The 23,255-nt window shown below is 37.3% G+C and overlaps 1 pseudogene; it reads right to left on the bottom strand.

Annotated features, from left to right (window-relative positions):
• Positions 1–408: 408 nt before the first annotated feature.
• Positions 409–1,140, bottom strand: LOC132006311 (polyubiquitin-like; annotated as a pseudogene).
• Between the last annotated feature and the right edge of the window lie 22,115 nt (positions 1,141–23,255).

Here is a 23,255-nt window from a genome sequence, read left to right on the forward strand (position 1 = left end):
TGAAATTCTGGACAGACTACTTGTGGAACAATGTGTCACTCCCTGTACCTGAAAGTTGCAGCTCCAGGAGACTACAAACCTTGTACTAGAATTTGCGAATTTCCTAGGTGTCATAGCCCTTGTTGGGAGCCTTTAGCTTCTGCAGTAATAGCCCCTTTTCATCAATTTGGCATTTTTTTTCTAGCAATTTTAGAGGATTATCCATCACTTTCACGGGGAGGGGAATAAATGTATCATCTCAGGAGGTTTTATAATCTGCAATTTCCTTATCTATTAGGCTCTTCCATCATTGGTCTAGTTTAGGGATTCCCAAACATTTTAATATAAGAATCCCTTGGCGAGGCAATACTTTTATACCAATGGCTGGGATCACTTCCAGTAATTTTGGGTGGGGTCCAGAAGTCTAAATTTTTTTTTTTTTTTTACCATGCAATGAAACTTTTATTAACATTTTGAACAGCTATTGAGAAAACCAGTGACTCAGTTATTACTGAAACTGGTAATTTCTAAACTTAAATTGGGGCAAAATGGCTATAGTGCAGAGCAATGCCATCATTGGGCACTATGAATTCAAAACTGAAGAATTAACAGCCACCCCTCAGACGGAGAACCAGGTGGAGAGTTGACTCTTTCTGGATGTTGTAATCAGAAAGAGTGCGGCCATCTTCTAGCTGCTTGCCGGCAAAGATAAGCCTTTGCTGGTCGGGGGGATGCCCTCCTTATCTTGGATCTTTGCCTTTACATTTTCAATGGTGTCACTAGGCTCCACCTCCAGGGTGATGGTCTTGCCAGTCAGGGTCTTCACGAAGATCTGCATGCCACCCCTCGGGCGCAGGACCAGTGCAGGGTGGACTCTTTCTGGATGTTGTAATCAGAAAGAGTGCGGCCATCTTACAGCTGCTTGCCAGCAAAGATAAGCCTCTGCTGGTCAGGGGGGATGCCCTCTTTGTCTTGGATCTTGGCCTTCACATTCTCGATGGTGTCACTGGGCTCCACCTCCAGGGTGATGGTCTTGCCGGTCAGGGTCTTCACGAAAATCTGCATTCTGACCTGTTAGCGAGTGAAGGACACTGAATGCAATCACGTCGACTCACTCAAACGCCAAGACACCCACACCCGACAATGCCAGCCGCTCCTGAACCCAGAAGTCTAAATTTTTGACAATGACTCAGCTGATTCCTATGCAGATGCTCCAAGGACCACACTTTGGAAAACACCTCCTGTGAATCACCAAGTCTACAGAGCCCATTACTTAGGAATAACCATGGCTAGGGCTCTGCTGAATACCAATTTGCAATTATGTTCAGAGGAGAGCCGGAGAAGGAAAGATAGATGAACAGGAAAGTTTACCCCCAGCCCATGATGCATCTATCTCCAGTGCCTGTGCTAGGACTTGCTAGGGACACTGTCCCTACAGTGAGAAGCAAGTCTAGGGTTTTTTTGTTGGTTTTTTGCTGTTGTTGTTGTTGTTGTTGTTGTTGTTGTTCTAAGATTTTATTTATTTATTTGAGAGAGAGAATGAAAGAGAGGGAGAGCATGAGAAGGGAGGAGGTCAAAGGGAGAAGCAGACTCCCTGCTGAGCAGGGAGCCCAGAGCAGGACTCAATCCCAGGACTCCAGGATCATGACCCAAGCCAAAGGTACTCACTTAACCAACTGAGCTACCCAAGCGCCTCATAAGTCTAGTTTTTTTTTTTTTTTTAATTTTTAATTTTTTATAAACATATATTTTTATCCCCAGGGGTACAGGTCTGTGAATCACCAGGTTTACACACTTCACAGCACTCACCAAAGCATAAGTCTAGTTTTTGATGACTAGAAAAAGGACTTAAGAACAAGTTTCTAGGAAAATGGAGTTTCCTAATATCATAGATCCATTCATTCTAGTGGTCAGTATCTTACCCATTTCCACTAACCAAGATAGTTCTGGAAGGTAAAATGATCTTCAGTCTCAAGATGATAGCTTTGCTCCTTTCTAATTGTGGCCTGGAAATCCCAGAGGTGCATGTCGCTCATGATTCTCTTCTTTACTTAAGGAAACGCATACCAATATATTTTGGTATAGTTTCAGTGTCACTGCTATCGAGTCCCCTAAAGTTCCACTTTTGACCAGCCTGAGGTCTAAGTCCCAAGAGGAAACCTCTGATAGTTCAGTCCATTGCTAAATAACTGTATATCATGTGGCTGAATTTATTCTCTACTCCACATAATCATGCATATATAAAAAAAAAAAAGACCTAATGCAAAAAATTAAATGTGAAATTGATATTCTATAAATGTTTCATGGTAAAATGGATGAGTGGAACTATTACATTATGAACAAAATACCAGTTTTTTAAAAAATTCTATTTTCCCAAACACTTTAATAAACCAGTTTATGCAACCCACTAAACAAAGTCCTCTGATACTGGTAGTTAGGAGAACCAAACCATTTTTGAAACTCTTTTAAAAAAAGAAGAAGTGGACCTTGTTGATGTACTGTATGGTGCCTAACTAACTTACTAACTAAATAAATAAAATAAACACATTAATCTTAGCCAAAGAATAAAAAAATAAAGAAGTGGATCTTGTAATTAGTTAAACTTTCAAACCCTGCCTGCCTCTGTGAATTAGCAAGATGATGTTTTGGTTCTTATTAACCACCAGCTCCTCTTTCTTTTGGAATCTAAGATAAAACAAAATGGGGAATATTTCTGGCTTCTGAATTGATTAACTGCTTAACCAACATTTACAGAAGGTATCCATTAGGATCTATGGGAGCAATTTCTTAAAATAAGTACTTACAAGTTGCTTTCTATTTGCCCAAAGTGATCCTTCCCCTTAAAGAATAGTGAGGTGACTGAATGTCAGAGCTATTTCTTTGATGGCTAATAATGAGCCTTGCACTAAGGGCAGTGGCCTGGTCCATTTTCAATGACATTCCCGAGAAATACATCATGTCTGACACTTAACCCTTTTACAATTCAGTGGAAATACCAGCCCCTGCTGTTTCAGTGCCTATGAAAGAATCAAATGTGCTCAGGGATGAAATCGCTCCTTCTTAAAAGAAGACTTTGCCTTCAAGTAACCTGTTTTTAATATTTCTCAAAAGCTTGCAGCTCCGTGTAAATAAACCTGTCAGCAAATTGCTCATATTAAAATTTAATTGTATTATTTTTACAGAAGAGCGGGTTACTTCATGCACTTGGCTTTCTTTGACACAAGTAGGGGAACACAAGAAGCAGAATTCACAGAAATAAAAACAAAATCTTGGAATACTAAAGTGTAATAGGGATTTAGAGATGATGATGTCAACTCTCATTTTACAGATGAAGGAAGTGAGGTCCGGAGAGGTGTGTCTCGGCTCTCCCAGTGCATCCCATTTTCTAGTGACTCACTTTTCTATCTCTACCTGGAAATTCTAGCTGGCTTTCTTCCATGACACCAGCTTCTACACACCTAAGCAGCAACTCAGTGCTGCAAGTCCATAGGACATTGTTCTTAGGATACACTGCTAACAGTATTTTTTAAATTGTTGGCTGCCCACCCATGTCTTCAGGGCCAGTGCCTTCATTGTCTTTCTAGTCTCAGTTCCAACTACAATGAATTGTACAGAGAAGTTTCTTAAAAAAAAAAAAAAAAATCAGAGTAACTTGCTCAAGTTCATACAAGTAGCCTTGAAAGGGTCACTGGTTTGTTTTTGTTTTTATTTTTAAACTCTCTCCACCTAATACTATTTCTACTTTGTTAGGTTGGCTCATTGATTGTACAAGAATTGGCTGTGTCTGTTATGTTTCTCTTTTTATCAGGATACATCTGGAAAAGGTATAAAGTGTTGAAAAGATTTAGCCAGATACATTTTTTTTTCTTTAAATAACACTGGATCCCATCTTTATAGAAAAGAGAAACAAAAGCAGCAGGACCCATAAGGACTTACATAGCATAGGGTTAAAATGCTCATTCTCCTACTATCTATATGTGAAATTATTCAGCTAATCTGGAATGTCTACCTGAAAAACAAATCCATGTATCTGAATCCCCCCCTTCCTAAAAGGATTATTATAAAAATTAAATAAGGTTGTTTGTAAAGTATGACATTTTGTAGAGGTCACTTCTCTCCTGTCTTTCTCACTAAGTTGACACTACATAATTTCCAGGATTTTGTTTCTAACATTATCTCCGCTGAGTCATTATAGCTCTGTGACGTGACCGAGAGATATTACTCCCTAATTATAGGCAAAGAAAATAACATGTTTGAGATATGTTTCTGAAGATCATATAAATAAAAAACAAGGTGTTTTGTTTGTGGTTTTTTTTTTTTTTTGCATCTATCAACACAGTATCCAACCAGTGCCAGGAATCAAAGCTTGATCTTCCCATGTGCTGAAGTACAAGATAAATATAAGCTCTGCCTTCCATAGAAACCTGGACTTTCCTAGAAAATCCCAGGACAATCCAAGATGAACTGTGCTAAGGTCTTAGAAATAACCACAAGTACTACAAGGACTAATTTGGGTCAGGCATATTATCAGTGTGATAAAACTATTTTAAAAAGCAACTAAAAATATATATCAAATAGGGTGGTGATTGCCACTCATTTGTAAATGAAATATAATGACATATCTTTCTATACACCACCAAGATGCTTCAGGTGACAGATGACCAATATTTTCTCTGGGTAGGTCAATGTATTCTGTCCCCAATCTCAATGATGGTTCTAAAACCATTTGACTAGCTGGTGGACCCAGGAAGCTCTAGTCATCCCTTATGTGATGAGAAGACAGAAGTCAGATTGTTGAAGTACAGTGCTGCCCATGATTCGTATAAACATGTGGTTATCCAGTTTTCCCAGATTCATCTATTAAAAAGACTACCTTTCCTTTTTTAAAAAAAAAAAGATTTCATTTATTTATTTATTTGTTTGTTTGTTTGGCAGAAAGAGATCACAAGTAGGCAGAGAGGCAGGCAGAGAGAGAGGAGGAAGCAGGCTCCCTGCCTAGAAGAGAGCCCAATTTAAGGCTCGATCCCAGGGCCCAGATCGTGATCTAAGCCGAAGACAGAGGCTTAACCCACTGAGCCACCCAGGCGCCCCAAGACTATCCATTCCTCAGTGAATGTTCTTGGCTCTCTTTTCAAGTATTAGTTGAAAATATACATGAGGGTTTGTTTCTAAGTTCCCAATTCTGTTTTTGTTGATCTATGTATCTATTTGTATGTCAGTATCATACTGCTTTGATTACCATAGCTTGGTAATATGGTTTGAAGTCAGGATATGTGATGCCTTCAGGTTTGTTCTTCTTTCTCAAGAGTGGTTTTGGTTCAGGATCTTTTGTGGTTCCAAAAAATTTTAGAACTTTTTTTTTTCTATTTATGTAACATAATGTCATTGAAATTTTGATAAGGACTGCATTGAATCCATAGATGGTTCTATGATATTTATTTTTTAAAAGATTTTATTTATTTGACAGAGAAAGATGCAGTGAGAGAGGGAACACAAGCAAGGGCAGCAGGAGAGAGAAAAGCATGCTTCCTGCTGAGCAGGGAGCCCAATGCAGGGCTCCATCCCAGGATCCAGGGATCATGAACTGAGCCAAAGGCAGATACTTACCAACTGAGCCACTCAGGTGCCCCTAACATGGATACCATAGCACATACCTTCCCCAATGTCCACCCTCTCCCTACACCCCCTCCCCTCAGCAACTCTCAGTTTGTTTTGTGAGATTAAAGTCGATTATGGTATGTGTCCCTCCCAATCCCATCATGTTTCATTTATTCCTTTCCTACCCCCCGACATTCCCCCCCTCCACATTGCCTCTCAACATTCTCATATCAGGGTGATCATATAATTGTATTTCTCTGCTTGACTTATTTCACCCAGCATAATACCCTCTAGTTCCATCCACATCATCGCAAAAGGCAAGATTTCATTTCTTTTGATGGCTGCATAGTATTCTCTTGTGTATATATACCACTTCTTCTTTATCCATTCGTCTGTTGATGGACATCTAGGTTCTTTCCATAGTTTGGCTATTGTGGACATTGCTGCTATAAACATTCAGGTGCATATGCCCCTTCAGATCACTACATTTGTATCTTTAGGGTAAATACCCAGTAGTGTGATTGTTGGGTCATAGAGGAGCTCTATTTTCAACTTTTTGAGGAACCTTCATGCTGTTTTCCAGAATGGCTGCACCAGCTTGCATTCCCACCAATGGTATAGGAGGGTTCCCCTTTCTCCACATCCTCTCCAGCATCTGTCATTTCCTGACTGGTTAAATTTAGCCATTCTGACTGGTGTGAGGTGATATCTCATTATTGATTTGATTTCTATTTCCCTGATGCCGAGTGATGTGGAACACTTTTTTCATGTGTCTGTTGGCCATCTGGATGTCTTCTTTGCAGAAATGTCTGTTCATGTCCTGTGCCCATTTCTTGATTGGATTATTTGTTCTTTGGGTGTTGAGTTTGATAAGCTCTTTATAGATTTTGGATATTAGCCTTTTATCTCATATGTCATTTGCAAATATCTTCTCCCATTCTGTCAGTTGTCTTTTGGTTTTGTTGACTGTTTCCTTTGCTGTTCAAAAGCTTTTGATCTTGATGAAGTCTCAATAGTTCATTTTTGCCCTTACTTCCCTTGCCTTTGGCAATGTTTCTAGGAAGAAGTTGCTGTGGCTGAGGTCGAAGAGGTTGCTGCCTGTGTTCTTCTCAAGGATTTTGATGGATTCCTTTCTCACATTGAGGTCCTTCATCCATTTTTAGTCTATTTTTGTGTGTGGTGTAAGGAAATGGTCCAGTTTCATTGTTCTGCTAGGTGGCTATCCAGTTCTCCCAACACCATTTGTTGAAGAGACTCTTTTTTCCATTGGACATTCTTTCCTGCTTTGTCAAAGATTAGTTGGCCATAGAGTTGAGGGTCCATTTCTGGGCTCACTATTCCATTCCATTGATCTGTGTGTCCGTTTTTGTGCCAGTAACATACTGTCTTGATGATGACAGCTTTATTTTTCTTAACATAAAATAAAAATTTATTTGCCTGTTACTAAATTTCCAGTGCAGTAATAGTTACATCTGTGATAGCAAAGTAGGATGTTTTGTGAAAATCAATGAGTGTTTTGAAACTTTTGGGGAACAATGTCCCTGAGAAATCCAAAGATGATATGTGTATGGATAAAAATGTATGAAGGTTAACTATGTTGATTTTAGTGGCAATAGTGAATATAGTAAAAAATGTCACAATTAGTGGGCATGGGTCACTCATGCCACTCAGATTTGACATATCCAGTATAAATTATACAATTCAGTCTTGTCATGTTTTTTCTGTTTTTTTTCTTCAGATTTATTTAGGAATAAGTGACAAAAGTGTTATATATATATATATATATATATATATATATATACACACACACACACACACACACACACACACACGTGTGTGTATATATATCTATATGGTTCACAGTTTTATTTAAAATACTTACACTTTCCAATAATGACTACAAAGTGCATATCCACCAATTCACTTAGCGTGCACGCATGTGTGTGTGTGTGTGTGTGTGTGTGTGTGTGTAAGAACACTACCAACTGGTGAGATCTAAAGTAACAGAAAATTTCCAATATACAATTTTTTTAACTATATATAAATTGCTCTAAATAGAATTTATTCAACATGTACACTGGAAACTTAGCATTTTACCCACATCTTCCCATTTCCCCTGCCTTCAGTCACTGACAATTGCCATTCTACTCTTTACTTTTAAAGATGGACTATTAGATTTCATATACAATTGTAATTATTGTAAGTGTTTCTCTTTCTGTGTTTGGCTTATTTCACTTCTCTTAATGTCCTCCACATTCATAAATGTTGCTCTTATTTCATTTTTCCATTTATCTGTCAATGAACATGTAAAATTAATTTCCATATTTTATCCATTATGAGTCACACTGCAATAATGATTACAAGAGTAAAGTATAGCTTCAGATTTTATTTCATATCATTTTACTTCCTTTGGGTATATATCCAGAGGTGGGATTGTTGGAATATATGGGATTTTTACTTTTTTTAATTAAATTTATTTATTTTCAGCATAACAGTATTCATTATTTTCTCACCACACCCAGTGCTCCATGCAATCCGTGTGCCCTCTATAATACCCACCACCTGGTACCCTAACCCCCCCCCCCCCGCCACTCCAAACCCCTCAGATTATTTTTCAGAGTCCGTAGTATCTCATGGTTCACCTCCCCTTCCAATTTCCCCCAACTCCCTTCTCCTCTCTAACTCCCCATGTCCTCCATGCTATTTGTTATGCTCCCCAAATAAGTGAAACCATATGATAATTGACTCTCTCTGCTTGTCTTATTTCTCTCAGCATAATCTCTTCCAGTCCCGTCCATGTTGCTACAAAAGTTGGGTATTCATCCTTTCTGATGGAGGCATAATACTCCATAGTGTATATGGACCACATTTTCCTTATCCATTCGTCTGTTGAAGGGCATCTTGGTTCTTTCCATAGTTTGGCGACCTAACCAAATAGGTAAAGGATCTGTACTTGAGGAACTACAGAACACTCATGAAGGAAATTGAAGAAGACACAAAAAGAAGGAAGAACATTCCATGCTCTTGGATTGGGAGAATAAACAATGTTAAAATGTGTATACTGCCTAGAGCATTCTATACTTTTAATGCCATTCTGATCAAAATTCCACCAGTATTCTTCAAAGAGCTGGATCAAATAATCCAGAAATTTGTATGTAATCAGAAGAGACCCTGAATCACTAAGGAAACGTTGAAAAACAAAAATAAAACTGGGGGCATCACATTACCTGATTTAAAGCTTTATTACAAAGCTGTGATCACCAAGACAGCATGGTACTGGCATAAAAACAGACACATAGACCAGTGGAACAGAGTAGAGAGCCCAGATATGGACCCTCAACTCTATGGTCAAATAATCTTCGACAAAACAGGAAAAAATATCCAGTGGAAAAAAGACAGTCTCTTCAATAAGTGGTGCTGGGAAAACTGGACAGCTATATGTAAAAGAATGAAACTCAACCATTCTCTTACACCATACACAAAGATAAACTCAAAATGGATAAAAGACCTCAATGTGAGACAGGAATCCATCAGAATCCTAGAGGAGAACATAGGCAGTACAGATCCTTTACCTCTTTCTATATTTTCCCTTTCTATATTTTCATTGTTGGTGTATAAAAAAGCCACTGATTTCTGTACATTTACTTTATATCCTGCCACATTACTGAATTGCTGTATGAGTTCTAACAGTTTGGGGGTGGAGTCTTTTGGGTTTTCCATATAAAGAATCATGTCATCTGTGAAGAGAGAGAGGTTGACTTCTTCATTGCCAATTTGGATACCTTTTATTTCTCTTTGTTGTCTGATTGCTGTTGCTATGACTTCTAATACTATATTGAACAAGAGTGGTGAGAGTGGGTATCCTTGTCGTGTTCCTGATCTCAGTGGGAAGGTTGCAAGCTTTTTCCCATTGAGGAAGATATTTGCTGTGGGTCTTTCATAGATAGATTTTGTGAAGTTCAGGAATGTTTCCTCTATTCCTATACTTTGAAACATTTTAACCATGAATGGATGCTGGATTTTGTCAAATGCTTTTTCTGAATCAATTAAGAGGACCACGTGGTTCTTCTCTATTCTCTTACTAATTTGTTCTATCACATTGATTGATTGGCGAATGTTCAACCATCCTACCTGGTCATGGTGGATAATGTTTTTAATATGCTGTTGGATCCTGTTTGCTAGGATCTTGTTGAGAATCATAGCATCCATATTCATCAGTGATATTGGTCTGAAATTCTCCTTTTTGGTAGAGTCTTTGCCTGGTTTGGTAATGCTGGCTTCATAGAAAGAGTCTGGAAATTTTCCTTCTGCTTCAATTTTTTGAAACAGCTTCAGGAGAATAGGTGTTATTTCTTCTTTGAAAGGTTGGTAGAATTCCCCAGGGAATCCATCAGGTCCTGGGCTCTTGTTTTTTGGGAGGTTTTTGATCACTGCTTCAATCTCATTACTAGGTATCAGTCTATTCAGGTTGTCAATTTCTTCTTGGTTCAATTTTGGGAGTTTATAGTTTTCCAGGAATGCATCCATTTCATCTAGGTTGCTTAGCTTATTGGCATATAACTGTTAATAATAACTTCTGATGATTGTTTCTACTTCCTTGGTGTTAGTTGTGATCTCTCCCTTTTCATTCATAATTTTATGAATCTGGGCTTTCACTCTTTTCTTTTGGATTAGTGTGGCCAATGGTTTATCAATCTTATTGATTCTTCAAAAAACCAGCTTCTAGTTTCATTGATACGTTCTACTCTATCTCTGGTTTCTACCTCATTGATCTCAGCTCTAATCTTGATTATTTCCCTTCTTATGTGTGGAGTTGGTTTGATTTGTTGTTGATTCTCCAGTTCTTTAAGGTGTAGAGACAGCTGGTGTGTTCTGGATTTTTCAATTTTTTTGAGGGAGGCTTTGATGGCTATATATTTCCCCCTTTAGGACCGCCTTTGCTGTATCCCATAGGTTTTGGACTGAAGTGTCTTCATTCTCATTGGTTTCCATGAATTGTTTCAGTTCTTTTTTGATTTCCTGTTGATCCAAGCATTCTTAAGCAAGGTGTTCTTTAGCTTCCAGGTGTTTGAGTTCCTTCCGAACTTTTCCTTGTCATTGAGCTCAAGTTTCAAAGCATTGTGATCTGAGAATGTGCAGGAAATAATCTGTCTTTTGGTATCGGTTGGGTCCTGATTTGTGACCCAGTATGTGGTATATTCTGGAGAAGTTTCCATGTGTACTTGAGAAGAATGAGCATTCTGTTGTTTTAGGGTGGAATGTTCTGTATATATCTATGAGGTCCATCTGGTCCAATGTGTCATTCAATGCTCTTGTTTCTTTATTGCTTTTCTTATTCAGTGATCTGTCTATTTCTGAGAGAGGCATGTTAAGATCTCCTACTATTAATGTATTCATATCAATATGACTCTTTATCTTGATTAACAGTTTTCTTGTGTAATTGGCTGCTCCCATATTGGGGGCATAGATATTTACAGTTATTAGATCATCTTGCTGGATAGTCCCTTTAAGAATGATGTAGTGTCTTTCTGTATCTCTGAACTACAGTCTTTAGTTTAAAATCTAATTTGTCTGATAAGAGAATCATTAGCCCGGCCTTCTTTAGAAGCCTATTGGCATGAAAGATGCTTCTCCATCCCTTCACTTTCAGTCTTGGTGTATCTTTAGGTTCAAAATGGGTCTCTTATAGACAACATATGGATGGATCCTGTCGTTTTATCCAATCTGCAACCCTCTGCCATTTTATGGGCGCATTTAGGCCATTCACATTGAGAGTGATTATTGATAGATACGTTTTTATTGACATCGTGTTACCTTTGAAGTCTTTCTTTCTGTAGATTGTCTCTATATTTCTGTTCAATGCTAGTCTTGGGATTTTTCCTCTTTTATAGAACCCCGCTTAATATTTCCTGCAGTGTTGGCTTGGTGGTTTCATAGTCTTTTAAGCCTTGCTGGTCTTTATCTCTCCATCCATTTTGAATGTCAGTCTTGCTGGATAAAGTATTCTTGGATGCATGTTCTTCTCATTTAGTGCCCTGCATATATCTTTCCAGCCCTTTCTAGCTTGCCAGGTCTCTGTGGACAGGTCTGATGTTATTCTGATGGGCTTTCCTCTGTAAGTAAGGAGCCTCTTTGTCCTAGCGGCTTTCAAGAGACTATATCTACAATTATGATTCCTCAATTTGACTATCAGGTGCCTTGATGTTTTTCTGGAATATATAATCTTGGGTGGAGACCATTCAGCCTCTAGTACATGAACGCTGGTTCCATTCACGAGATTGGGAAAATTTTCATGAAGAACTTGTTCCACTATATCTTCTAGACTTCTTTCTTTCTCCTCCCCTTCAGGGATTCCAATAATTCTGACATTGGAATGTTTCATGGCATCATTTATTTCCCTGATTCTGTTTTCATGGCTTCTAAGCTGTTTGTTCCAGGCTTCCTCCTGATCCTTTCTCTCTATCTATTTGTCCTCCAGATCACTAATTCTATCTTCTGACTCAGTTACACTAGCTTTAAGAGAATTTAGATTAGATTGGAACTCATTGAGAGCATTGTGAACCTCATCCCTCATAGCTTTCAGCTCTTCCCTAACATTGTAAACATCATCTCTGGTCGCTTTCGGTTCAGCCCTAATCAATTCCATTTGGTCATCCATGTCTTTCTCCAACCTACCTATTGCCTGGAAAACTGTTAGCCTGAATTCTCTTTCCGACATATTGTCTATGTTGATAGCTGTTAGCTCTGTTGCAGAAGGCCCATCCTCTGTATTTTTCTTCTGTTGGGCAGATGACAGCTTTTTAATAGAGCTTGAAGTCTAGAATTGTGATGCCACCAACTTTGGCTTTCAGTTTCAACATTCCTCTGGCTATTCGAGGTCTTTTCTGGTTCCATATAAATTTTAGGATTATTTGTTCCATTTCCTTGAAAAAAAATGGATGGGATTTTGATAGGGATTGCATTAAACATGTAGTTTGCTTTAGGTAGCATAGACATTTTCATAATGTTTGTTCTTCCAATCCAGGAACATGGGACATTTTTCCATTTCTTTGTGTCTTTCTCAATTTCTTTCATGAGTACTTTATAGTTTTCTGAGTAGAGATTCTTTGCCTCTTTGGTTATGTTTATTCCTAGGTATCTTATGGTTTCGGGTGCAATTATAAATGGGATTGACTCCTTAATTTCTCTTTCTTCTGTCTTGTTGTTGGTGTAAAGAAATGAAACTTATTTCTGTGCATTGATTTTATATCCTGACACTTTACTGAATTCCTGTACAAATTATAGCAGATTTGGAGTGGAGTCTTTGGGTTTTCCACAGAAAGTATCATATCATCTGCAAAGAAGGAGAGTTTGACTTCTTCTTTTCCAATTCGGATGCATTTAATTTCTTTTTGTTGTCTGAATGCTGCGGCTAGGACTTCTAGTGCTATGTTGAATAGCAGTGGTGATAATGGACATCCCCTCCTTGTTCCTGACCTTAGCAGAAAAGTTCTCATTTTTCTCCATTGAGAATGATATTCGTGGTGGGTTTTTCATAGATGGCTTTGATGATATTGAGGTATGTACCCTCTGTCCCTACACTTTGAAAAGTTTTGATCAAGAAAGGATGCTGTACTTTGTTGAATGCTTTTTCAGCATTTACTGAGAGTTTCATGTGGTTCTTGTTCTTCCTTTAATTAATGTATTGTATCACATTGCTTGATTTGTGGATGTTGAACCAAACTTGCAGCCTTGGAATAAATCCCACTTGGTCATGGTGAATAATCCTTTTAATGTACTGTTGGATCCTATTGGCTAGTATTTTGGTGAGAATTCTTGCATCTGTGTTCATCAAGGATATTGGTCTGTAATTTTCTTTTTTTGATGGGATCCTTGTCTGGTTTTGGGATCAAGGTGATGCTGGCCTCATAAAATGAGTTTGGAAGTTTCCCTTCCATTTCTGTTTTTTGAAACAGTTTTAGGAGAATAGGTATTAATTATTCTTTAAATGTTTGGTAGAATTCCCCTGGGAAGCTGTCTGGCCCTGGGCTCTTGTTTGTTGGGAGATTTTTGATGACTGCTTCGATCTCCTTATTGGTTATGGGTCTGTTCTGGTTTTCTATTTCTTCCTGGTTCAGTTTTTGGTAGTTTATATGTCTCTAGGAATGCATCCATTTCTTCCAGATTGTCAAATTTGTTGGCATAGAGTTGCTTATAATATATTCTTATAATTGTTTATATTTCTTTGGTGTTGGTTGTGATCTCTCTTCTTTCATTCATGATTTTATTTATTTGGGTCCTCTTTTCTTGTTGATAAGTCTGGCCAGGGATTTATTTATCAATTTTAATCCTTTATCAAAGGATTATCAAATTAATTCCTTCAAAGAACCAGCCTCTAGTTTTGTTGATTTGTTCTACTGTTTTTTTGTTTGTTTGTTTCTGTTTCATTCATTTCTGCTCTGACCTTTATGATTTCTCTTCTCCTGTAGGGTTTAGGCTTTCTTTGCTGTTCTTTCTCTAGTTCCTTTAGGTGTAGGGTTAGGTTGTGTATTTGAAACCCTTTTTGTTTCTTGAGAAAGACTTGTATCACTATGCATTTTCCTCTTAGCACTGCCTTTGCTGTGTCCCACAGATTTTGAACCATTGTGTTTTCATTATCATTTGTTTCCATGAATTTTTTCAATTCTTTAATTTTCTGCTTGACCCATCCATTCTTTAGAAGGATACTCTTTAGCCTCCATGTATTTGGGTTCTTTCCAAATTTCCTCTTGTGATTGAGTTCTAGCATCAGAGCATTGTGGTCTAAAAATATGCAGGGAATGATCCCCATCTTTTGGTACCAGTTGAGACCTGATTTGTGAGCCAGGATGTGATCTATTCTGGAGAATGTCCCACGTGAACTAGAGAAATATGTGTATTCTGTTGCTTTGGGATGGAATGTTCTGAATATATCTGTGATGTCCATCTGTCCAGTGTGTCATTTAAGGCCTTTATTTTCCTGTTGATCTTTTGCATGGATGATCTGTCCATTTCAGTGAGGGGGGTGTGAAAGTCCCCTACTATTATTCATTATTGTTGATGTTTTTCTTTGATTTTGTTATTAATTGGTTTATATAGTTGGCTTCTCCCATAATAGGAGCATTGAAGTACTGGTATATCTTTAAGGAACTTGAGTCAAAGAACCAAAATTTATGGTAGAGATGGAATAACAAATAACCTATATCCAAGCAATACAGAGAAAGGCATTCCCAAAATTGCATCTTGGATGTACAAAATAATAGCTGGTGGCTTTGGGCTAGTAACTTAATCTTTCTGAGATTAAGAATGTTCTTTAAAAAATAAATCTTTCTTCATAAGCATGTTCAGAAGATAAAATCTAAATCATTTAAATTGACATGGGGGTAGTAGATTATTATAGGTAAGAACTTATCCTCAGGAGCTCTACTGCCTTGGTTCATACTCTACCTGTCCCACTACTAGTTATGTGACAAGTTAGATGATTTGTTAGATTGGATAATTTGGTTATTTTCCTAGTTTTTAGTTTAATCACCTATGAAGTAAGAAAATGTAAAGCAGAAGATTGGGCAGGCTTAAAGTGTTACCAAGAACTCTGATTTGTCTATTCTGAGTTTGTTATTTCTTTGAGAAGGTCTGGGCCTATTCCATGGAGAATTCATGGCTGGAGATATAAATATGGGAATGAGAGGCATATAGGTGGTAACTAAAGTCAGTATTAAAGGTAGGGATGATGGTCTGAGATGTAAGAAGATATATCAGGATATCCACAAACAGAATATCTCTGGTGGCTGGTCTTGAGGTATGAAGTGGGGAGCCATGATTCCTCAGGCAGAAAAAAGAAGATGAACAGAAAGGGGAGGGAGCTGCCATAAACGCCTGAGCCAGGAAGGTGAAATCACACAGGAACACACAAAAGCCTCCCATGCTGGGACCAGGCACAGATTTGCAAACCAGTAGCATGGGGAAGGGACTTTAGGTCAGCCCCCAAAACCTGGAGCTTTGGGGGCATATATGTGAACCAGGAGTGGCTTACAATTTTAGAAGCACAAAAGGCAGAGACATGCCCAGACCTAGAACCAAGGGCTGAGAGTGCTGCTCTGGGGTGTGTACAACCCAGGACACTGTGGTTTTTAGCAGCACAGAAATGGAGACAGTGTGGCCTAGAGAGCTCAGTGAAGATCAGACTGTGATATTTCTATTCTGAGACAGAGGTTTGGATACAGTCATTTCTGCTCTGACTCTCAGAAGAGTTGCAGAAAGCTACCAGGGAAAACCACCAGAGAACAAAAGCCACAAAAAAATGGTTTTCAGTGAGCCTGTCCCCCACCCCTGCTATAGGGAGCATGGCATCTCTGTCCTAACAGGGTTGCCTGGGTAATAGTGTGGCAGGCCACTCCCCCAGAAGATAGGCTGAAAGAACAAGAAGCCAACAACCCTAATGTCCCTATAAAACAGATGCATCATGCTTGGGTTGTGGTCAATAACTTGGACTCTGTACATTCCTCAATCACCCCTCAACAGAATGACTGGGAGGGAAACCCCCAACAAAGGAAAGATTCCGAGAATGTGTCTTCTGCCACAGAACTACTCGATATGGATATAACCAAGATGTCAGAAATTGACTTCAGAGTGACAATTATCAAGGTGATATCTAGGCTTAAGAAAAATATTAACAAAAATATAGAACCTCTAAAGGCAGAAATGGGATCTAATCAGGACTAACTATGATATCTAACTATGACATCTAATCAGGCCTACAGATGATAGAAAAGATGGAAATTGAGGTGGCATGGGAAAAACAAATTAAAACCCAAGGAATCAAACTGAGAGAGATCAGTGACAGAAAAAAATGTTCTATCAGGATTATTGCAATCCCTGAAAAGGGGAGAGAGAGAGGTCTAGAAGATATATTTGAGCAAATCATAGTTGAGAATTTCCCTAATCTGGGGAAGAAAATAAGAGGCAGAGAGGACCCCTCCCAAGATCAATGAGAAGAGACCAAACCATGACATATCATAGTACAATTTGCAAATCTTAGATCCAAGGAAACCATCTTGAAAGGGGCAAAAGGGAAGATATTTCTTACATACAGAGTGAGGAACATCAGAATAATGTCAGGCCTGTCCACAGAGACCTGGAAAGCCAGAAAGGGCTGGCAAGACATACTCAGGGTACTAAATGAGAAGAAAATGCAGTCAAGGATACTTTATCCAGCAAGGCTGTCATTCAGAATGGATGGAGAGACAAGGAATTTCCAAGACTGGCAGAAATTGAAAGAATATATGACCACCAAGCCAGCACTACAAGAAATATTAAGAGGGGATCAATAAAAAGAGAAAGACCCCAAGAGTGATATAGAACAGAAATTTACAGAGACAGTCTATAGAAGCAAGAACTTCAAAGGAAACATGATAACAATAAAATCATATCTTTTCATAATCACTCTCAATGTGAATGGCCTAAATTCTCCCTTGAAACAGCACAGGGTTTACAGATTGGATAAAAAGACATGATCCATCCATATGCTGTCTACTAGAGACTCATTTTGAACCTAAAGATGCATCTAGACTGAAAATGAAGGGATGGAGAAAAATTACTGGAACAGCAATTCTCATATAAGATAAATTAGATTTTAAGCTAAAGACTGTAGTTAGAGATACAGAAAGGCACTATATCATGCATAAAGGGTCTATCCAACAAGAGAATCTAACAATTGCAAATATCTATGCCCCCAACATGGGAGCAGCCAAGTACATAACCCAACTGTTAACCAAAATAAAGAGACATATTGATAATAATATGCTAATAGTAGGAGACCTCAACATCAAACCTCAACATACACTGATCATCTAAGCAGAAAATCAACAAAGAAACAAGAGCTTTGAATGACACCCTGTACCAGATGAACCTAATAGATAAATACAGAATATTCCACCCTAAAACAACAGGATATTCATTCTACTCGAATGTACATGGAACTTTGTCCAGAATAAATCACATATTGGGTCACAAATCAGGTCTGAACCAATAACAAATGATTGAGATTATTCCCTGCATATTCTCAGACCACAATGCTTTAAGACTGGAACTCAATCATAAGAAAACATTTGGAAGAAATTCAAACACTTGAAAGCTAAAGATCATCCTACTCAAGAACGTTTGGGTCAACCTGGAAATCAAAAAACTTAAAGAAATTATGGAAATGAGAATGAAAACCTTCATTCCAAAACCTATGGGATCCACAAAGGCAGTCCTAAGGGGAAGATACATAGTCATCCAAGTCTCACTCAAACACACACACACACAAACACACACACACACAGAAAAATCCCAATTAACTTTACACCATAAAGAACTGGAGAAAGAACAACAAATAAAGCCTGAGCAATGCATTAGAAGAGAAATAATTAAGATTAGAGCAGAGATCAATAAATTAGAAACCAGAAATGCTATAGAGCAGATCAACAAAACTAGAAGCTTGTTCTTTGAAAGAATTAGTAAGATTGATAAAACACTGGCCAGACTTATCCAAAAGAAAAGAAAAGAAAATGACCCAAATCAATAAGATGATGAATGAAAGGAGAGAGATCATGACTAACACCAAGGAAATAAGAACAATTATTAGAAATTATTATCAACAACTATATGCCAAAAAATTAAGAAACCTAGAATAAATGGATGCCTTCCTGGAAACCTATAAACTACAAATCTGAAACAGGAAGAAATTCACAAACTGAATAGACCAATAACCAGTTACAAGATTGAAGCAGTGGTCAAGAACCTCCCAAAAAACAAGAGTCCAGGGCCAGATGGATTCCCTGGGAAGTTCTACCAAACATTCAAAAAAGAATAATACCTATTCTCCTGAAGCTGTTTCAAAAAGTGGAAACCAAAAGAAAACTTCTAGGCTCATTCTATGAGACCAGCATTACCTTGATCCCTAAACCAGACAAAGACTCCATCAAAAAGGAGAATTTCAGACCAATATCCCTGATGAATATGGATGCCAAAATTCTCAACAAGATCCTAGCTAATAAGATCCAAGAGTGCATTAAAAAGATTACCCATCATGACCAGGTGGGATTTATCTCTGGGATGCAAGGCTGTTCAATATTCACAAATCAATAAGTGTGATAGAGCACAGTAATAAGAGGAGAGAGAAGAACCATATAGTCCTCTCAGTTGATGCAGAACAAGCTTTTGACAAAATACAGGATCCTTTCCTGATTAAAACTCTTAAGAGTGTAAGGATAGCAGAAACATTCCTCAATTTCACAAAAACCGTCTATGAAAAGCCCACAGCAAATATCAGTGAAAAAGCTCAGAGCCTTTCCCTTAAGATCAGGAACATGACAAGGATGCTTACTTTCACCACTATTGTTTAACATAGTGTAAGAAGTCCTAACAACAGCAATCAGACAACAAAAAGAAATAAGAGGTATTCAAATTGGCAAAGGAGATGTCAAACTCTCTCTCTTTACAGAAGACATGATACTTTTTGTGGAAAACCCAAAAGACTCCACCCTCAAATTACTAGAACTCATACAGCAATTCAGTAATGTGGCAGGGTACAAAATCAATGCACAGAAATCGGTTGCTTTCCTATACACTAACAATGTAACTGTAGAAAGAGAAATTAGGGAATCAATTCTATTTACAGTAGCACCAAAAACCATAAGACACCTTGGAATAAACCTAACCAAAGAGGTGATGGATATATAATCTAGAAACTAGAGTAGAGGAGAATAGAGGAGAAGTAGAAGTGTAAAGTTTGGAGATTCTATTGAAGTTAAGTTGTTATCACCTTATAATAGGGGTTTATAAATTTTGATATTTTATGTAAACCTAATGGTAACCACAAGGAAAAATCCTGTGGCAATTATGCAAAAGAACATGGTAAAGAAGTCAAAGTATACTGATACTGAAGGACATTAAAGCAGCCAAAAAAAAAAAAAAAAAAAAAAGATAGCAAGATAAGAAATAAGCAATAAGGAATCTGAAAAACAACCAAAGAGCAATTAACAAAATGGCAATAGTAAATCTTTACCCATCAATAATTACTTTTAAAAAATTATTTTAAATGTGAACAGATTAAACTCTTCAAAGACATAGACTGGCATAAAAAAATACAATGATATGCAGCCTATAGAGGCTTACTTTAGCCTTAAAGACACACATACACCAAAAATGAATGGATGGAAAAATTCATTTCAAACAAATAGTAAGAAAAATAACAACAACAAAAAACAGGGTTAGGGTTAACTGTATTTAATCACACAAAATAGACTTTAAACTAAAAATGGGGGGGGGAAAGAAAGAAAAAACAAAGAAGGTCATTACATTATGATAAAAGAAAACAAAACAATTATAAATATTTATGCTCCCAAGATCAGAACACCTAAATATATAACACAATAACAAGAGATAAAAGGAGAAATAAAAAATAATGCTCTAAGAGCTGGGGACCTCAAAATCCCACTCTTGATGATGGATAGATCACCCAGACAGAGAATCAAAAATGAAACAGCAGATTTGAACAGCACAATAGACCAAAAGGACCTAACACATATACAGAACATTCTCTCCAACAACAGAAGAATAAACATTCTTATCAATAACACATGGATCATTTCCTAGGATAAATAATATCTTATGCCACAAAACAAATTGTAGCAAATTGAAGATTAAAATGTCTTCTCTGACCACACAGTATGAAATAAATTAACAAAAGGAAAACTGGAAGATTCACAAACACATGAAAACTAGAAATTAATAACAAAAGGAACATTAGAGCGCACCTGGATGGCTCAGTCAGGTAAGCATCTGCCTTCCTCTTGGGTCATGACCTTGGGGTCCTGGAATTGAGCCCCATTTGGGGCTCCCCACTAAGTGGAGTGTCTGCTTCTTCCATTCCCTCTGTCCCTCCCCTCCTCATGTTCTCTCTCTCTCTCACTCTTTCTCAAAATATAAAATCTTTTTAAAAGGGCAGGGGGAGAACACTGGAAGATAACAACACTCTGCTAAACAACCAATGGATTAAAGGAGAAATTAAAAGAGAAATAAAGTTTCTTAAGACAAAAGAAAATGGAAATACAACATACCAGAACTTATGGGATGGAGCAAATAAACCCTAAAAGGGAAGTTTGTAGCAATAGATGCCTACATTAAGAAGCAAGAAAGAGGGGCGCCTGGGTGGCTCAGTGGGTTAAGCCGCTGCCTTCGGCTCAGGGTCCTGGGATCGAGTCCCACATCAGGCTCTCTGCTCAGCAGGGAGCCTGCTTCCCTCTCTCTCTCTCTCTGCCTGCCTCTCTGACTACTTGTGATCTCTCTCTGTCAAATAAATAAATAAAATCTTTAAAAAAAAAAAAGAAGAAGAAGCAAGAAAGATTCCAACAAACTAAATCTGCTTTGAGTAATTGGAAAAAGAAGAATAATCCAAGCCCAAAGTTGACAGAAAAGGGGAAATATAAAGATTAGAAAAGAAATTAATAAAATAACAGAAAAAGAAAACAATAGAAAATATTAACCAAACTAGTTGTTCTTTGAAATAATAAAAGTGAAACCCTTTAGCTAGACTAACCGAGATATAAAAGTACCCTAATAACAAAAAAAATAAATGAAAAAGAAAACATTACAATGACTAGCAGAAGTATGAAAGATCCTAAGAGGCTACTACAAACAACTATATACCAACAAATTGGACAATGTAGAAGAAATGGAAAAATTCTTGGAGAAGTATAACTTACCAGAACTGAATCAGAAAGAAATAGAAAAGCTATATATCAATTACTATATCAATTACTAGTAAGGAGATTAAATCAGTAATCAAAAAAAAAAAAAAAATGTTTCTCAATGAAACAACCTCATGACCAGAGGGTTTTACTGGTGAATTTTACCAAACATTTAAGGGAGAATCAACACCAATTCTCAAACTTTTTCAAAAATTTAGAGAAGGGAACACTGCCAAACTGCTTTTGCAATGCCAACATTACCCTAATACTAAAACAAACAAACAAACAAACAAAAAACCTGCTAAAAAAGAAAACTACAGGCCAAGTTCTCTGGTGAATGTAGATGTAAAAATTCTCAATAAACACTACCAAACCAATTTCAACAGCATATTTGAAGAATCATTTACCATGATTAAGTGGGATTTATCCTTGGTATGCAAAGATGGTTCAGCATATGCAAATTAATCAACACAAATTAATCAACACAATTCATCATGTTAATAGAAAATGTTAATAGAAAAAAAATCATATGAACTCAATAGATGCAGAAAAAGCACTGGACAAAATTCAGCATCTGTTCATGAATAAAAAAAACTTTTAACAAATAAGGCATAACAGAAACATATCTTAACATAATGCAGGCCATATATGTCAAGCCCACATCTAATATCATACTCAGTAGTGAAAGGTTGGAATTTTTTCCTATAAGATTGCTAAGACACAAGAATGCCCACTTTTACCACTCCTATTCAATATAGTACTGGAAGTCCTAGCTAGAACAATCAGGCAAGGAAAAGAAAGAAAAAGTATTAGAATTTGCAGAACCCCGGGTGGCTCAGTGGGTTAAGCCTCTGCCTTTGGCCCAGCTCATGATATCAGGGTCCTGGGATTGAGCCCCACATCAGGTTCTCTGCTCTCTGCTACCTCCTCTCTGCCCTCTCTCTGCTGCCTCCTCTCTGCCTACTTGTGATCTCTCTCTCTTTCAAATAAATAAAAAATGTTTTTTTAAGAAGTATTAGAATTGGAAAGAAAGAAGCAAAATTATCTCCATTTGCAGATAACATGATTTTATATGTAGAAATTCCTAACAACTCAATCAAAAAATGTCAGATCTAATCAGTGAATTTAGTAAAGTTGCAGGATACAAAATTAACACACAAAAATCAGTAGTGTCTATACACTAACAATAAATGTTCTGAAAAAGAAAAAAATTGATTTCATTTACAATAACATCAAAAACTATAATACACTTCGGAGTTAATTTAACCAAGGAAGTAAAAGATCTCTACTCTGAAAACTAAAAGACATTGATGAGTTTAAAGAAGATACAAGTAAGTGGATATATATATTCATGGATTAGAAATATTAATATTGGTGAGGTGTCAATACCACCAAAAGCCATCTATAGATTCAGAAAAATCTTTATTACATTTTCAATGGAATTTTTACAGAAGTGAACAATACACTCTTAAAATTTATATGGACTCAGAATAGTCAAAGAAATCATGAGAAGGAAGAACAAAGCAGAGGAGGGCTCACACTTTCTGATTTCAAGGTAAACTAATCAAAACAGTACAGCATAAAAACAGAAAAATAGGCCAATAGGACACAATTAAGAGCCCAGAAATAAACCTAGGCACATATGGTCAAGTAAGAGTTCACCAGGGTGCCAAAAATACTCAGTAGAGAAATACAGTCTCTTCAATAAATGTAACAAGATCATGAATATTCACATGCAAAAAAATTGTGGCTGAACCTGTGTCTTCCACCACTCACAATATACTCAATGGATTGAATGGATTAAAGATTTAAACATAAGATTTGAAATCATGAACTCCTGAAAGAACACATAGGAATACACTTTTTGACATGGGTCTTGGCGATGGTTTTTTAGATGTAACACCTAAAGCACTAGGAACAAAATCAAAACAAAACAAGTGGGACTACATC

Source organism: Mustela nigripes, chromosome 18 (genome assembly GCF_022355385.1).
Source record: "Mustela nigripes isolate SB6536 chromosome 18, MUSNIG.SB6536, whole genome shotgun sequence".
Classification (NCBI taxonomy): Eukaryota; Metazoa; Chordata; class Mammalia; order Carnivora; family Mustelidae; genus Mustela; species Mustela nigripes.